The sequence below is a fragment of the Octopus bimaculoides genome, chromosome 4 (assembly GCF_001194135.2).
Source record: "Octopus bimaculoides isolate UCB-OBI-ISO-001 chromosome 4, ASM119413v2, whole genome shotgun sequence".
Lineage (NCBI taxonomy): Eukaryota > Metazoa > Mollusca > Cephalopoda > Octopoda > Octopodidae > Octopus > Octopus bimaculoides.
The window spans coordinates 102982846-102997297 of record NC_068984.1 but is presented as its reverse complement, the minus strand read 5'-3'; positions in this window follow the sequence as shown (position 1 = coordinate 102997297).

The following is a 14452-nucleotide window of genomic DNA, read 5'->3' as shown; positions in this document are numbered from 1 at the left end:
TATATATATATATTATATATATATATATATTTCGAGGGGACTTCCTCTCCCCATTACTCCTTTGCATGGCATTGATCCCACTCTCAAAGGAACTAAATAACACCAGGTATGGTTTCAAGGTTTACAATACGACAATAAACCAACTGTTTTATATGGACGATCTGAAGCTGTTTGCTAGAAATGACGAAGAGCTAGTAGGGCTGCTAACAACTGTTAAAGAATTCAGCTATGACATCAGGATGGACTTTGGCCTTGAAAAGTGTGCTAAAGCAACTCTTGTAAGAGGCAAGCTTAGGCAGATAGCTTCCATTAAATTAGATACCGACACTACTATCAAGTAGCTTGACCCACAAGATAATTACAGATACCTGGGGATAAATGAAGGAGATGGTATATAACATGCTGTTATGAAGGAAAAAATAAGAAAAGAATATTACAAGAGAATAAGACTCATACTAAAAACTGAACTCTAAAAATTTCATCGATGCCATTAACACCCGTCACTTCCCGTGGTCCAATATAGTTTTAACACATTTAACTGGAATCTTACAGAGCTCCAACGCCTGGACAGTAAGACAAGAAAAAATACCAGCTTCTAAGAACATGCAGCACCCAAAAGCAGATGCTGATATCGTCTCTACCTACCTAGAAGTAATGGGGGAAGAGGAATGATGCAGGTAGAACTGTCCTATAAGACCTCCACAATAGCAATGAACAGGTACTTATCTAGTACAGAGGACTGGACGCTGCGACTTGTGTGCAAACACGAAAGCAACAAAAAGTCACATTCGATTGTCAAGGAAGCTTGCAAATTCGCAAGGGAACTTGACATTAAACCTGAAAGAATTGAAGAACCTGAAACCACCGCCACAAAACGGGCATATTGGATCAATCAGACTGCGAAAGAGAACGGATAGAAACAAATTGAGGAGCGATAGAGCCAGAAGCCTCTGCATGGACAGTATATACTTCGAAGTCGAAATGTTGATGTAGATTAATTTCAACCCATCAGTGGCTGAGAAGTTCAGGACTGAAAGCAGAGACTGAAGGTTTCATATTGGCGGCATAAGACCAAAGCTTGCTCACAAAAAACTACCAGGCTAACGTTCGTCAAAACGGTTCTGACCCTCAATGCAGATTCCGCGACACATTTCATGAAACAACAAACCATCTTGTCTCGGGATGTCCTGTGCTGACACCAAACGAATATAAAAATCATCACGATAGGGTAGGACAGTATTTACATTGGAAAATATGTAAACACTACAAAATCAGCACTCCAGCTTACTGGTATGAACATCATCCTGAGCCAGTCGTTGAAGGTAAAAATTTCACTATCCTCAGGGATTCCCCAGTCAACGCTGATAGAACGATCCAGGCTAATCTACCAGACATAATCGACCAGACCAGAGATAACAAAAAGTGAAGAAAAGGCTTGTACACTAATAGATGTAAATGTTCCCACTGTTAAAATTATATCTGTCAAGGAATTTGACAAACTAGATAAATATAGTGACTTGAAAATTCAAATACAAAAGATGTGGCATCTTAGAACGAGAACTGTTCCTGTTATTGTAGGTGCTCTAGGTTTGATAAAAAAAAAGGGAATGTCAGAAACAGGAGAACCATGTCTCAGAAAAATCCAAAAGATTGTGCTGACAAGTATTACTTATATTCTTAGAAAACCCTATCTATTTAAATATCTGTGTTGTATTACATCAAGATATTTCACTACCTCCCCTTCCCAAGTTTTCAGTCATACTGTAACATCTCTTTTCCTTCACTCGCCTCAAGACGCTGGGTGTGTCTCGGCAAGTGACTGTAACAAACATGCAGATTAATATTAATAATAATAATAATAATAATAATAATAATAATAATAATAGGCACTACTCTAAGGGAATACGAAGCGGTGACAGGAGCAATGATCAACAAGAAGTCAGTGGGCCTGAACTGAAGCTCGGCACCTGGAGAGGCAGGCCCATGCTAACCGACAGCATTGTGGGGCGCTGGATGGAAAGACCTGTTAAATTGCTCAAGGACTGGTTCGGTCCTGATCTCCAAGTGGACAAGAACTCTGTAGAGGTGACAGACAGAGTGGCCAGTCTCACCCAGAAACTGGTCGAGAGGAAGCTGTCTCTGAAATGTCGGGCGGAAGTGGGAAATACGTACATCCGTCATATACTGTCACCTGACTGTCGTTCCATGCCCCTGTCTGGTGGCTATGACAAAAGAAGCTGTGTGGTGGGCGCGATTGAAAGGGTTGAAGACAGGTACCTTCCTTTTTGGCCAAGGCCTCATTGATATTTTCAGGTTCTACCTGAAAAGGAAATTGAGGCTGGAGAGGCAAGTACTGACACCTTGTAAGTTCGTTCAAAGGTGGCTGAATGTGATAAGAATGGGCCGCGTGAATGGACCTACTCTAAGTGTGCGCCAGTAGGCCGAATGGAAGGGAGAAGAGAGGATGCCTTCCTGAGGAGCCATTGGTGTTAAAGAGTCCAAAGTGTGTGAGGTCTCTTTGGTCACCTTACAGTGGAACTTCCCCCCTATTGGGGAAGCATATTTTTGATTTAATCTCTTTCTTAATCGTTGTATTTGCTGGCTGTTTGCATGCTTAAACTTACTGTCCCTCGTTTGTGCATCGTCCTCTGTGTTTTGTGTTCGGCCATGATGGCCAATAAAGAAAAAAATTATTATTATTATCATCATCAAGGCAATTAGCTAGCAGAGTCATTAGCGCGTCGGACACAGTGCTTTGGGACATTTCTCCTGGCTTTTTAAGCCATAAGTTCAACTTTGCTTTTCATCCTTTCAGGGGCAATAAAATTAAAGAATAGCAGAAAGAATGAACGGTGGGGATCAAAGGTTTTAAGGCGACAGTGAACACTAATTTGTAGTCGGCGAAATAATTCAACTATTCGCATTACTAATACTGATCACAAGATAGAAGAACCCAGCTATAATCGGCTGAATCAATAAGAGTCACCTAGAGCAAAAACTAAACGAGAAAGAAGCGACCTCTAGCAGCAGTATCATTCTATTCACTCACGAGAATTAGAACAAGAAGATCCTTTCGATTAAAAAGAAACAATCGAAAAATAGAACAACAAAGTATAGTCAGAGATATGATTCCCCTGAAGAGGCGACACTCTTCGACTAGGAATATTAATCCTCCACACACATACGTATATACGTGTACAACCTCATACACACTAACAAACATACGCATATATCTGTATAGCCTCATACACACCAACAAACTGAAACTCTAGTATGTTAGTATATTTACTAAATTCCATGAAATTAAGAATTAATTTCACACACGGTAAGGGAAGATGTGGTCTTTGTTCGCAAGGCGACAGCTACAGATATGTTGCACTATACAGGATCTCAACAGTGAAGCGCAGTCAAATTGGAGCCTGATTTGATAAAGAATTTTACAAACAAGAAAAGCGTCAGGAAAAATTGCGACCAATATTAATATGCATGAATCCTCTTAGTCTAAATAATCATCGGTGTAAATTTAGATAAGGTAATGCATTGAATACCGTGTGCAAACATTTTTCAATAAAATAAAATTCACCTCTTAGTAAGAGAATGAGAAGAGAAGCCTTGTGCAATTGTTTTCGATCCCTTAAGACAAGGAGAGATAATTTAAAGAATTTATGATTTGATTTCTCAAAATCAATTTATATGTTTACATAAAAATCAGTTCTTTGTTAGTAGACTACAGTGAATATGCATGGAAACACCCTATTCTCAATAAATTTGTGTTAATCTAATAAAATCGGATTCAAATACTCTAATCCTCAGAAAGTTTATAACTCTAAATAATCCTGTATCAGACTGTAGGGTTACATCAAACTGATATATTTAATCAATCATCTTACTTTTTTGGTATCAGTTAAAAAAAGACAATTGTTCGTAACTGCCAACGTTATCTATGAAAAATGAATTATATTAGTTATTTTTTTATCAGAATTTTAAAAGAGAAAATGATGGATTAAATCTGTCTGAATGTATAAATATTTACTGCTTACTGCACTCGATGCAGGAATGTAAGACAAGAGGGATGAAATTAAATACTACGAGACATTATAGTCAGAAACTCTAATACACTATTAAAGTTAGTTGACGTGTCAATTATACCTACCAAAAGTAGTAGTGAAACACTCTCAAACTACTTCCTGTACTTCCGAAACATAGAAAGATACATTGGATGATGTAAATCATGAAATACAAGGGAACAGTAGGGTCACTGAAGGAACGTATTTGATCCAGAAGCAGCAACTCGAATTACCTTCATATATCACATTGAAATATTAACTCGTTTCTTTCTCACATTCGAAGTTTTTTACATTAATGTTTATGTTGCAGTCATGGTGTGACACTTTGTGGATGTTTCTCAATGTCTATAGCCCCCCAAAATATTCATTTCTTTTTTACGCACGCACACTTTTAGTACTGTACGGTCGATATTACAAATACCAGTAATATGTAGGAATCGATTCAATTAAAAGTATCACACTACAATAAAGCGTTGGTATGTAACTAGTAAAAACCAAACAAATTCCGGAATATTCCAAAACTCAGTATTCACATCAGCAGACTATTGTTATTTTTCTTTTTTTTTTCTTTGTTTTATTTTAATCATTGCTATTTAAACAATTTAGACAAAACAGGAAATAAAAGAACTTCATAATCAGTATTTGCTACTGAAAGTTAGTGATTGAACTTATCACATAATTAGGGCAAATTTTTTTCTTATTTAATAAAAAATAATATAAAATGCCACAATAACAATCAAGGAAGAAAAACAATTTTCATAAAATTTTAAAATTTGGAATGTTATAAGAAAATATTATAGCGTTCGAAAAATATAAAAAAAAATTCAAATAAATATTCAAAAATTTGCATTTTATTTTTAGTTTTAGTATTTTGTGGAAGAAGACATAAAACGTAAAATATTTTAGATTTCTCCTGAGAAAGGTATGTGAACATTATTTTAAGGGAGAGAAAAAATGTGGATCGAATTTGGATTGAGAGTAAATGCGATTTTGAAATATTTGAGTGAAATATTTGAAGACATCAACTGCTGATTTTTATATTCACAAGTTTTAGATAATTGTTCTGTGGAACAAAAAAAATAATGAATTCAAATTGAGCGAAGAAAGAATAAAATCGAACCATTAATGGATGTCCTATATTTCTCGTCTTGATTATTTTATTTTTCATCGAGAATTATATTGTCAGATTGAGGGTGTAAAATTAATATTACCGAATAAAACGATGGCAATGAGTTGGCAGATTTTGATGCACTATGGATTAAAAGCAATTAGTTTCTTCCCACTTTTATGAGGTCAAATTGAACTAGCATTGTTACTTTTCATCCATTAAAAAATAATGGAACGGACAAGAACAAAACCCCAGTAAATATTCTGAGGGTATATATTCAATAGGTTTTTTGCTGTACTACTACTACTACTACTACTACTACTACTACTCTTTTACTCTTTTACTTGTTTCAGTCATTTGACTGCGGCCATGCTGGAGCACCGCCTTTAGTCGAGCAAATCGGCCCCAGGACTTATTCTTTGTAAGCCTAGTACTTATTCTATCGGTCTCTTTTGCCGAACCACTAAGTTACGGGGACGTAAACACACCACCATCGGTTGTCAAGCGATGTTGTGTGTGTGTGGGGGGGACAAACACAGACACACAAACATATATATATATATACATATAAACGACGGGCTTCTTTCCGTTTCCGTCTACCAAATCCACTCACAAGGCTTTGGTCGGCCCGAGGCTATAGTTGAAGACACTTGCCCAAGGTGCCACGCAGTGGGACTGAACCCGGAACCATGTGGTTGGTAAGCAAGCTACTTACCACACAGCCCCTCCTGCACCTTATTATTATTATTATTATTATTATTATTATTATTATTATTATTATTATTAATATTATTATTATTATTATTATTATTATTATTATTATTATTATTAAGGAGGCTAGCTGGTAGAATCGTTAGGACGCCGGCCAAAATGCTTAGCGGCATTTCGCTTGTCACAACGTTCTGAGTTCAGATTCCGCCGATATCGATTTTGCCTTTCATCCTTTCGGGGTCGAAAAATTTAGTACCAGATGAGTACTGAGGTCGATGTAATTGACTTAACCACTCCCAGAAAGTTTCGAGCCTAGTGCTTTTAGTAGAAAAGATTATTATTACTATTATTATCAGTAAGGCAGCGAGCTGGCATAATCGTTTGCTCGTCGGCCAGAATGCTTAGCAGTATTTCGTCCGTCTTTACGTTATGAGTTCAAATTCCGCCGAATTCGACTTTGCCTTTCATCCTTTCGGGGTTGAAAAGTTTAGTACCTGTGAAATTCTGGGATCAATGTAATCGACTAGTCCCCTCACACAAATTTTCAGGCTTTGTGCCATCGTTATTATTATTGTAAAAGCATTGAGCTGGTAGAATTGATACCACGCCGGACATAATACCTGACGACATTTCTTCAGGCTTAACGTAGAGTTCAAAGGCCGCCGAGAACACCTTTACCATTCATTTGTTTGGAGTCGATGAAATAAAGCACCAGTTTATCACTAGGGTTGATGTACTCGAATAGCACCCTAGCCCGAAATTTCAGGTTTTGTGCCTATTGAAGAAAGGATCATTATTTTTATTGTAAAAGGGCTAATTGACAAAATTAACAACGCGTACGACAAAATGCCTCATAGTATTTTTTCGATTCTTCAATTTAGTTCAGATCCTACTGAGATCAACTTTACCTAGCAGTGTTTTGGAACCAATCAAATAAAGTATAGTCAAGAAGGCAGAAGTATAATCGAATCACCATTTCGCCTCAAATTTGCTGGCATCAGAAACGAAGTGGCAAGATACCAGAATCGTTAGAGCATCGGAAGATACGCTCCGTGGTATTTACATTTGTTCCGACTCTTTATATTCAAATAACACCGAGTTTGCAGATTTTATTTAATATCATGCGCGTATATAGTGGGTCGATAAAATAAAGTGTCAGTTATAGACTGGGAAAGATATGCGACTTATAATCTCCCATCGAAACTGTTGGAACCATTATTACTTGATGTTATTACTTAAATATTCCATATTAAATGTCCTTTTGTTCAGAAGCTTGTTCGCCAAGGACGGAATCAAATATGGACTGGAGATGGTTTCGTTCCACTGTGTGCACATATGTGTGTGTATGTTATTGACATTGTTACTTGAAGTAGTGGATTGGCCGAAATATCACCGCACTAGACTATATACCCTACAGTAATTGATTTAATCTTTCTATGTTCTAAGTTCATATCCTATGAGAGTAGACTACATTTAATACCTCCGAAAATGAGAAAATAGAGCAAGACTTGTTTTTATTAACGATTATATACTTTCCATACAAATTGTGGAGATGTATGTAAACCTGAGGAAGCTTAGGTTTACATACATCTGAGATTTTGTGTCAGGAAGAGCAACACATTAAATAGCAACATCGACTGTTTCTAGTGGAACTTCATCCAAAATGAGGACCGGCAATAACTTGGAATTCAAAGCCAAACATTTTTCAATGCTCTACCATGAAAATTAAGAAACCTATACCATATGGATGTCTTGAAAAAGGAACTGGACATCCTTCTATTCAGATACCCAAAGAACTAACATCTTAGCATGAAGTACAGGTGAGGGCAGCAGTGCGAAACTCGATCATTCACTAAATGAGCCAACAACCAGGTAAAAAGCACACACAAGCGTGGTGATAGGAAGTCACACTACCTTGAAGAATTCAACTACATAATACAGCTGTGAAATGGGTACATTGCCGCAGTCGCATAGCTGTAACGCATAAAAGAAAGTGTGTGTATTTGTGTTTGTGTGTGTGTGAGTGAGTGTGTACCAGTATTTTCGTGTGTGTTTGTGATGCTCTTTTCGTTGTCAGTGTTTCAAAAAACTAAACCCCTAAGTGTACACATGGTCAAGAATATGTGGCATCTATCACATGCTTTAAATCATTCTTGCTGTATTGTGACAGAATAGACAAAATTACATCCTAGAATTCTCTGGTGATACCATTCCATATTTAAACTAATGTTACCATTGTTTTATGTATTTTCCGTCAGAGTTGTGTTTTATATCATAATTTTCTCTTTCAAATTTTTATAATACTTCGACCATAGATCAGCTAACCTGTTGGGAATATCTTCGGTACAATCACACGTATAGAGTACAGCAAAACTATTTCTTATTCTGACTATAGATTTTTTATGTTTTCTTTTCTCTGTCAACTTTTGTTATTGTAAAATACCTTACTTTATTTTTCTCTTATTATCATTTCACTCAGACTTATGGTAAACTGTTGAATTTTTCAAACCTACGTGCGGAGAATAAAACACGCAGACAGACAGACAGACAGACACACACACACACACATACACACTTACACGCGCACAACATCTGCACACATATTTATAAGTATGTATGAATGCATGTGTGTATGAATGTATGAATATAAGCATCTATCTATCTATCTATCTATCTATCTATCTATCTATCTATCTACCTATCTCCCCTTCTCTCTCTCTCTCTCTTTCTCACTCTCTCTCTCTCTCTTTCTCACTCTCTCTCTCTCTCTTTCTCACTCTCTCTCTCTCTCTCTCTCTCTCTCTCTCTCTCTCTCTCTCTCTCTCTCTCTCTCTCTTTATATATATATATATATATATATATATAATGATTCGTTTTTCATTATATTACGCGTTTTTATCAAATTTCAAAACTTAAAATTAGTCTAACATATATATATACATTTCCTTGTATTTTCTTCTTCTTTCTTAAATTTCTTATAGCAGTTATAAATCTTTATATGTTGATTTTCCACTATTTTATGCTGCATTATTGTTTACCTCTGCTAATACAATATTTTAAAACATGATAAAAAAAAAACCTATAGAGGTATTTTATATAGTTTTCTCAGTTACGTTTGGTTACTGTTTTCATATCTTTTTCGGTGATTTATATTACATTTTTACCTGTTCTGCAAGTATAATATTTTAAAACATGTAAATCTGTTAATCTTTTCTTTCCTTTCCACATTTCGTCTTATTCTTCCTAAACTCGTTCAAATAGTTCCACGTTCTCGTTTGTTCCACCTTTTCTTTCTTTACAGTTCTGCATATATTGTTTTTGTTCGTTTTTAACTCTGTTTGCAGCTAGGTATATATTTTCGGTTATTGGATTACCTTTTTCTTCCAAAGCACTACGTTTATGAGGTCATCTATCGGTTTCTTAGCTTGCTAATCGTGCTGCTCATAATGTTGAAGTGACAGAGAAATAACACTTCTTTGAAATGGAATGCTGATCAGTTGAAACAAAGTGAAAAAGAGAACTTCCAGTCAAAGAGGCGTATTGATCTATTACGAGAAAATGGAGACTACTATGCGAGCATCTATTAATTTTCTGTCGAGGTCAAGTTGGGTATCATTTTAAAATTATCTAACAGTCGTCCAAATACTTAGTAAGAATGTATTTGTCAATTTTGTATATGTATTGAGTCTAATGATTAACAAAGAAAAGGAATGTTGAAGAATGAAAAGGGATTACTTATCAGAGTCCATGTATGTTAACAAAAATGCTGTAGAAACTTCAGGTCAGGAATGAGAATTAAGAACATCAGAAGGGTGTAGGAGGTAATGAGGCACATCTCCAAAGTTTTGGAATATGAATTATCTCCCTTCTATATTTACTGGAGAACTCGAGTATTTTCATTCTTCACTTATATTTACTATCCTTCATTTGGTTACAAATACACAATTCAGAAATTTTGGTCGACAAGACCTCTTTCTTATGTTGACCTTCAATCGCTAACTGAAAGAAACTGAGATAAAGCGACATTTTCAAATAACTGCCATGTTAGCCAAGCATAGCAGTAGTAGCTATGAGGCAGCTTGCAATTCAATTTAATCAAATAATATTTGCTGTTTCTTTGGAGAATAGACGTGTATACTTCACATAAGAAACTATTGAGAAGTTGCTAAACAACGTTGACAGGATTCTTTTAGCTTTCTTAACAACTTTATAAAAATCTGCTGTAGAATGAAGTGGCATAGTGCTACACATGTCAAGAGAAGACGCAGAAGAGATAAGTTGTTGGAGCTAAACTGGTTCATACTCATGCTTCAGGATGTGTACAGCTTTAGGAAACGTGTATTTTGCTTTCTAATAATTGTAACCCAGTTTGTCAAAAACTGATGCCAGTTTACTATTAATATAACTTGAATAAAAGCTTGGATGTACCTTCCAATGACGCCTTATCAATGAGGTTGTTCTGTGTGGTCCTTCTGTAGCATTGCTCAAAAATTCTAAGAAAGATTAAGAAAGTAATGCCAAGGTACTTTGGCAGTTCCAACCTCTGCAATATCAATAACACTTCCCATAAGGCAAGCTATGATATAAGAGATTAATGTTATGGGAGGCTTAACACTTTCCATAAGAGAAGCTATGGTTTAAAAGATTAATGTTATGAGAGGTTTAACACTTCACGTAAGAGAAGCTATGGTTTAAAAGATTAACCTTATGGGAGGTTTAACACTTCCTGTAAGAGAAGCTATGGTATAAGAGATTAACATTATGAGAGACTTAGCACCTCCGATAACAGAAGTTATGGTTAAAAGATTAATGCTATGGGAGGTTTAACACTTCCCATAAGAGAAACTATGGTTTAAGAGATTAATGTTATGGGAGATTTAATACTTCTCGTAAAAGAAGCTATAGTTTATGACAGTGGTTCCCAAAGTGGGCGGTACTGCCCCGCTAAGGGCGGTGGAAAGTTTCAAGGGGTCGTTGAAGAAAATTGGGGCAATGATGTAAGAATTCATGTAAAAATTGGGGCAATGATGGGATGGTGATTCATGTAAAAACAACAAAATAATGGATTCGTTAGGTTAAGTTTTATTTATGAAATACAGTTGCTTTGAATTTGTTTCAGAAAGAGGCCTATGTTTGTGATGGTTTGTTGGAGTGGGAGCGCTAGGAATATGCCTGGGTGTCAAGGGGGCGGCAGTTTGGATGGAAGTACAATGTCATGCAAGACACCGTTTCAAGCCGATAGAAACTGTTTCCGTTTCTCCATGGAATTCGAACTTGTCATTTAAGGTTCACCGAAGCATATCCTCACCAGCTTCTTCTCATTCTACTCTTTTAACTAATGTTTTGGCAGTGTGGTTGTCCTATGATTTTGAGGGACTTTAGTAGTTTTCTTAAGAGAAATGAAATTTGATAGATTGAATGCCGGCCTGAAACCATCTTTTATTGGACCACATATTAATCTGCGGATGAATATGCTAATGATGTATCATCTTCTAAGGGTGCCAATAACCATTTGACTATCTGTAACAGCAATAATCTATTGAATTTCCAAGTATGAGTTTCATGAAAGATTTTAAAGTCAAAGTTTTCTCTAGCAGAGCGTAACACTTTCATGGTTTTAAGTGGTTGCAGGAAAGATCAAAACCTGCACCCAAGCGATAAAATTAAGAAAAATCATCAATCAAATCATCAATCTCCATCTTCTATCTGGATTGTACAGTCATTCAAGCTTATAGATACAGCTTTAATATATTGATTAAGAGGTTCAATATACAGAGGAGTTCATGAATTCAGTTTTAAAAACATGATATGCCATCTCATATTAGGATTAATGGGACCAATGAAATCAATGGTAATTGCAGAGCACCAGGTCAGATCTTTTTGAGAAAACAAGTGACCAATAGCGTTCCAGTCGTGACTATTCCGTATTTATGTGTTCTTTTTATTTTTTAATGTTGATTGGTGTATTTCAGTGGATGTAGTTTCTATTTCTATCAGACTGTGAAACCATGCAGGACCTCCCTCGCAGGTCCGTCACAATGAGGTGCTAAAGCCATATTTTCTAATTAACGTTTAATGTAGCCTCATTCCTTCAGGACACAATGATTGTAGCGAAGACATTAAAGTTACCCAATGCAACTTAACAGTAACAGTAACAACAGCAGCAGCAATAATAATAACGATGACGATAATGCTAATGATGATGATGATGATGATGATGATGATGATGATGATGAAATAATTTATAAAGTGACGGGAAGAGCTTGCACTCCCCTAACAACAAATAGGAACGCACAATGTTGTACACACCTCAACAACACGGAGGCGTAACAGGTGATGCAGTAGAAATCTGCCTGAAACTATCAAATGTCGAATAATAATAATAATAATAATAATAATAATAATAATAATAATAATAATAATAATAACAACAACAACAACAACAACAACAACAACAACAACAACAACAACAACAACAACAATAATAATAATAATAATGATAATAATAATAATAATAATAATAATAATAATAATAATAATAAGAAGAAGAAGAAGAAGAAGAAGAAGAAGGAAATAACAAGAGTGACTTTAGGACATTTCAAGGTAGTAAGAATGCTCAACACAATACTTCCTTTAATTACAACAGGTCTTCCGTCTTCCCGTTCATTTAAATATCGTGCCAGGCTCTGTTTTGTGATATCTAAGAAAACTCAAGGCTAATAATGTAACGAAGTTGTAGATTCAACCTTCAGACATGTTTCTCTCATGGTCAATTCCACGCAGTTTCGTTCACGATTATGAAGTGAAAATAAGTGTTCACAACATAGCTTTTAGGAGTTTTATTGACTCAACTTCGGTATTTTCTTTTATCTAGAAAATACATACTTTGAGTTTCGACACAGATGTTTCTACATTCATGAAGACACCCGTATTTCGAATATTAGTTCAGTCAGGTGTTAACCACTGCTGTAAGTTGATACAAGTATTTATTTTCTGGTACACCGCTGCATACTTACTGCGAGAATGCAGTCACAAACATACATACATACATACATACATACACACACACATACATACATACATACATACATACATACATACATACATACATACACACACATACATACATACATACATACACACACACATACATACATACATACACACGTGCATGTATAAATACGATATATATACATATGCACACACATACATAGGTACATACATACATAAGTACATTCGTACAGACTCACACATATATGTGTGTCTGTACACATGAAACACATACATACGTAAATATATATATATATATATATATATATATACATAGACACATTCATACATATACATGTATATACACACATACATATACATACATACATACATACATGCCTACATACATACATACATACATACATACATACATACATGCATACATACATACATACATATATACATACATAAATGTTTAGTTGTACAAACGAGAGAAGAATGTACTGAAACATGTAGTAGACTTTATTCATATATTCGAGGCTGATTCTTCACTATCACGTTTGCCTTGAGGAATGTGATAGTAACGGAAAACTGTGAGTAGTCACAGCGTGAAACTTTAGATTTCAATAAAAGAATACATACACACACATACGCACACACACATTTGTGCATGTGTGCGTACTTGTGTGTGTGTGTGTGTGTGCACGCGTGCATATACGAGTGTGTGTGTGTAATGCAGACATAGTTGTTTTGCCAGGTAACTACTCCATCTGGAGACGATGTGTTGAAACTGAAGCAATGACACCGCGGAAAGATTATTTTAATTATTTAAAATCACATACATCTGTAACATTCGTTTATCACATATTTCAAAGCAATACTGTGTATTATGATGTGGCAAAATGTTTGGTCGTGCTTCTGATTCCTGGTCAATATCTAGAGTGGAATTGTATTAGTAACTAGTTGTCAAACACACACATACACACACGCGCGCGCGCACCTGCACACTCCCAATCTTGGCTGTGTGTGTAAGAATTTCATTTGACAAATATGTGTCTTCCAATATGCAACATTCCATCATATTTAAATCTCTTCTACCACAACCACAGGTCTACCATAACATCTTATGAGTAGAATTTGTTTGCCAGTAGCAGTAAGGAAAGTCACTGCCGATAGAAAAAGACGTAAAACGAAGTAAATAAATGCAGAAAGATAATATAATATTTTTTCTTCCACTCTACTAATGAAAAAGTGCTGGGGATTTCCGGTAGGACGATTGTCTTCCTTGCTGTAGGGATAAAATGAACAACCAGTCGATATACACACGCATACACATCTGTATATGTAAGTTTAAAAATAAAATGGGTAAGATTATAAGGCTAAAATGTGTACACTGAAAATATATACGCCAATGAAGGGAAGAGAAGAGAATCTAATGTTTCGGATTAAACCTTTTATCAAAGAGAAGAAATAAGAGAAAAGAGAAAAATAGAAAAGAAAGCAATAGGGAATTTATAATTTATAACGTTTATTTACAAATCAGGCCAATATATATATATATATATATATATATATA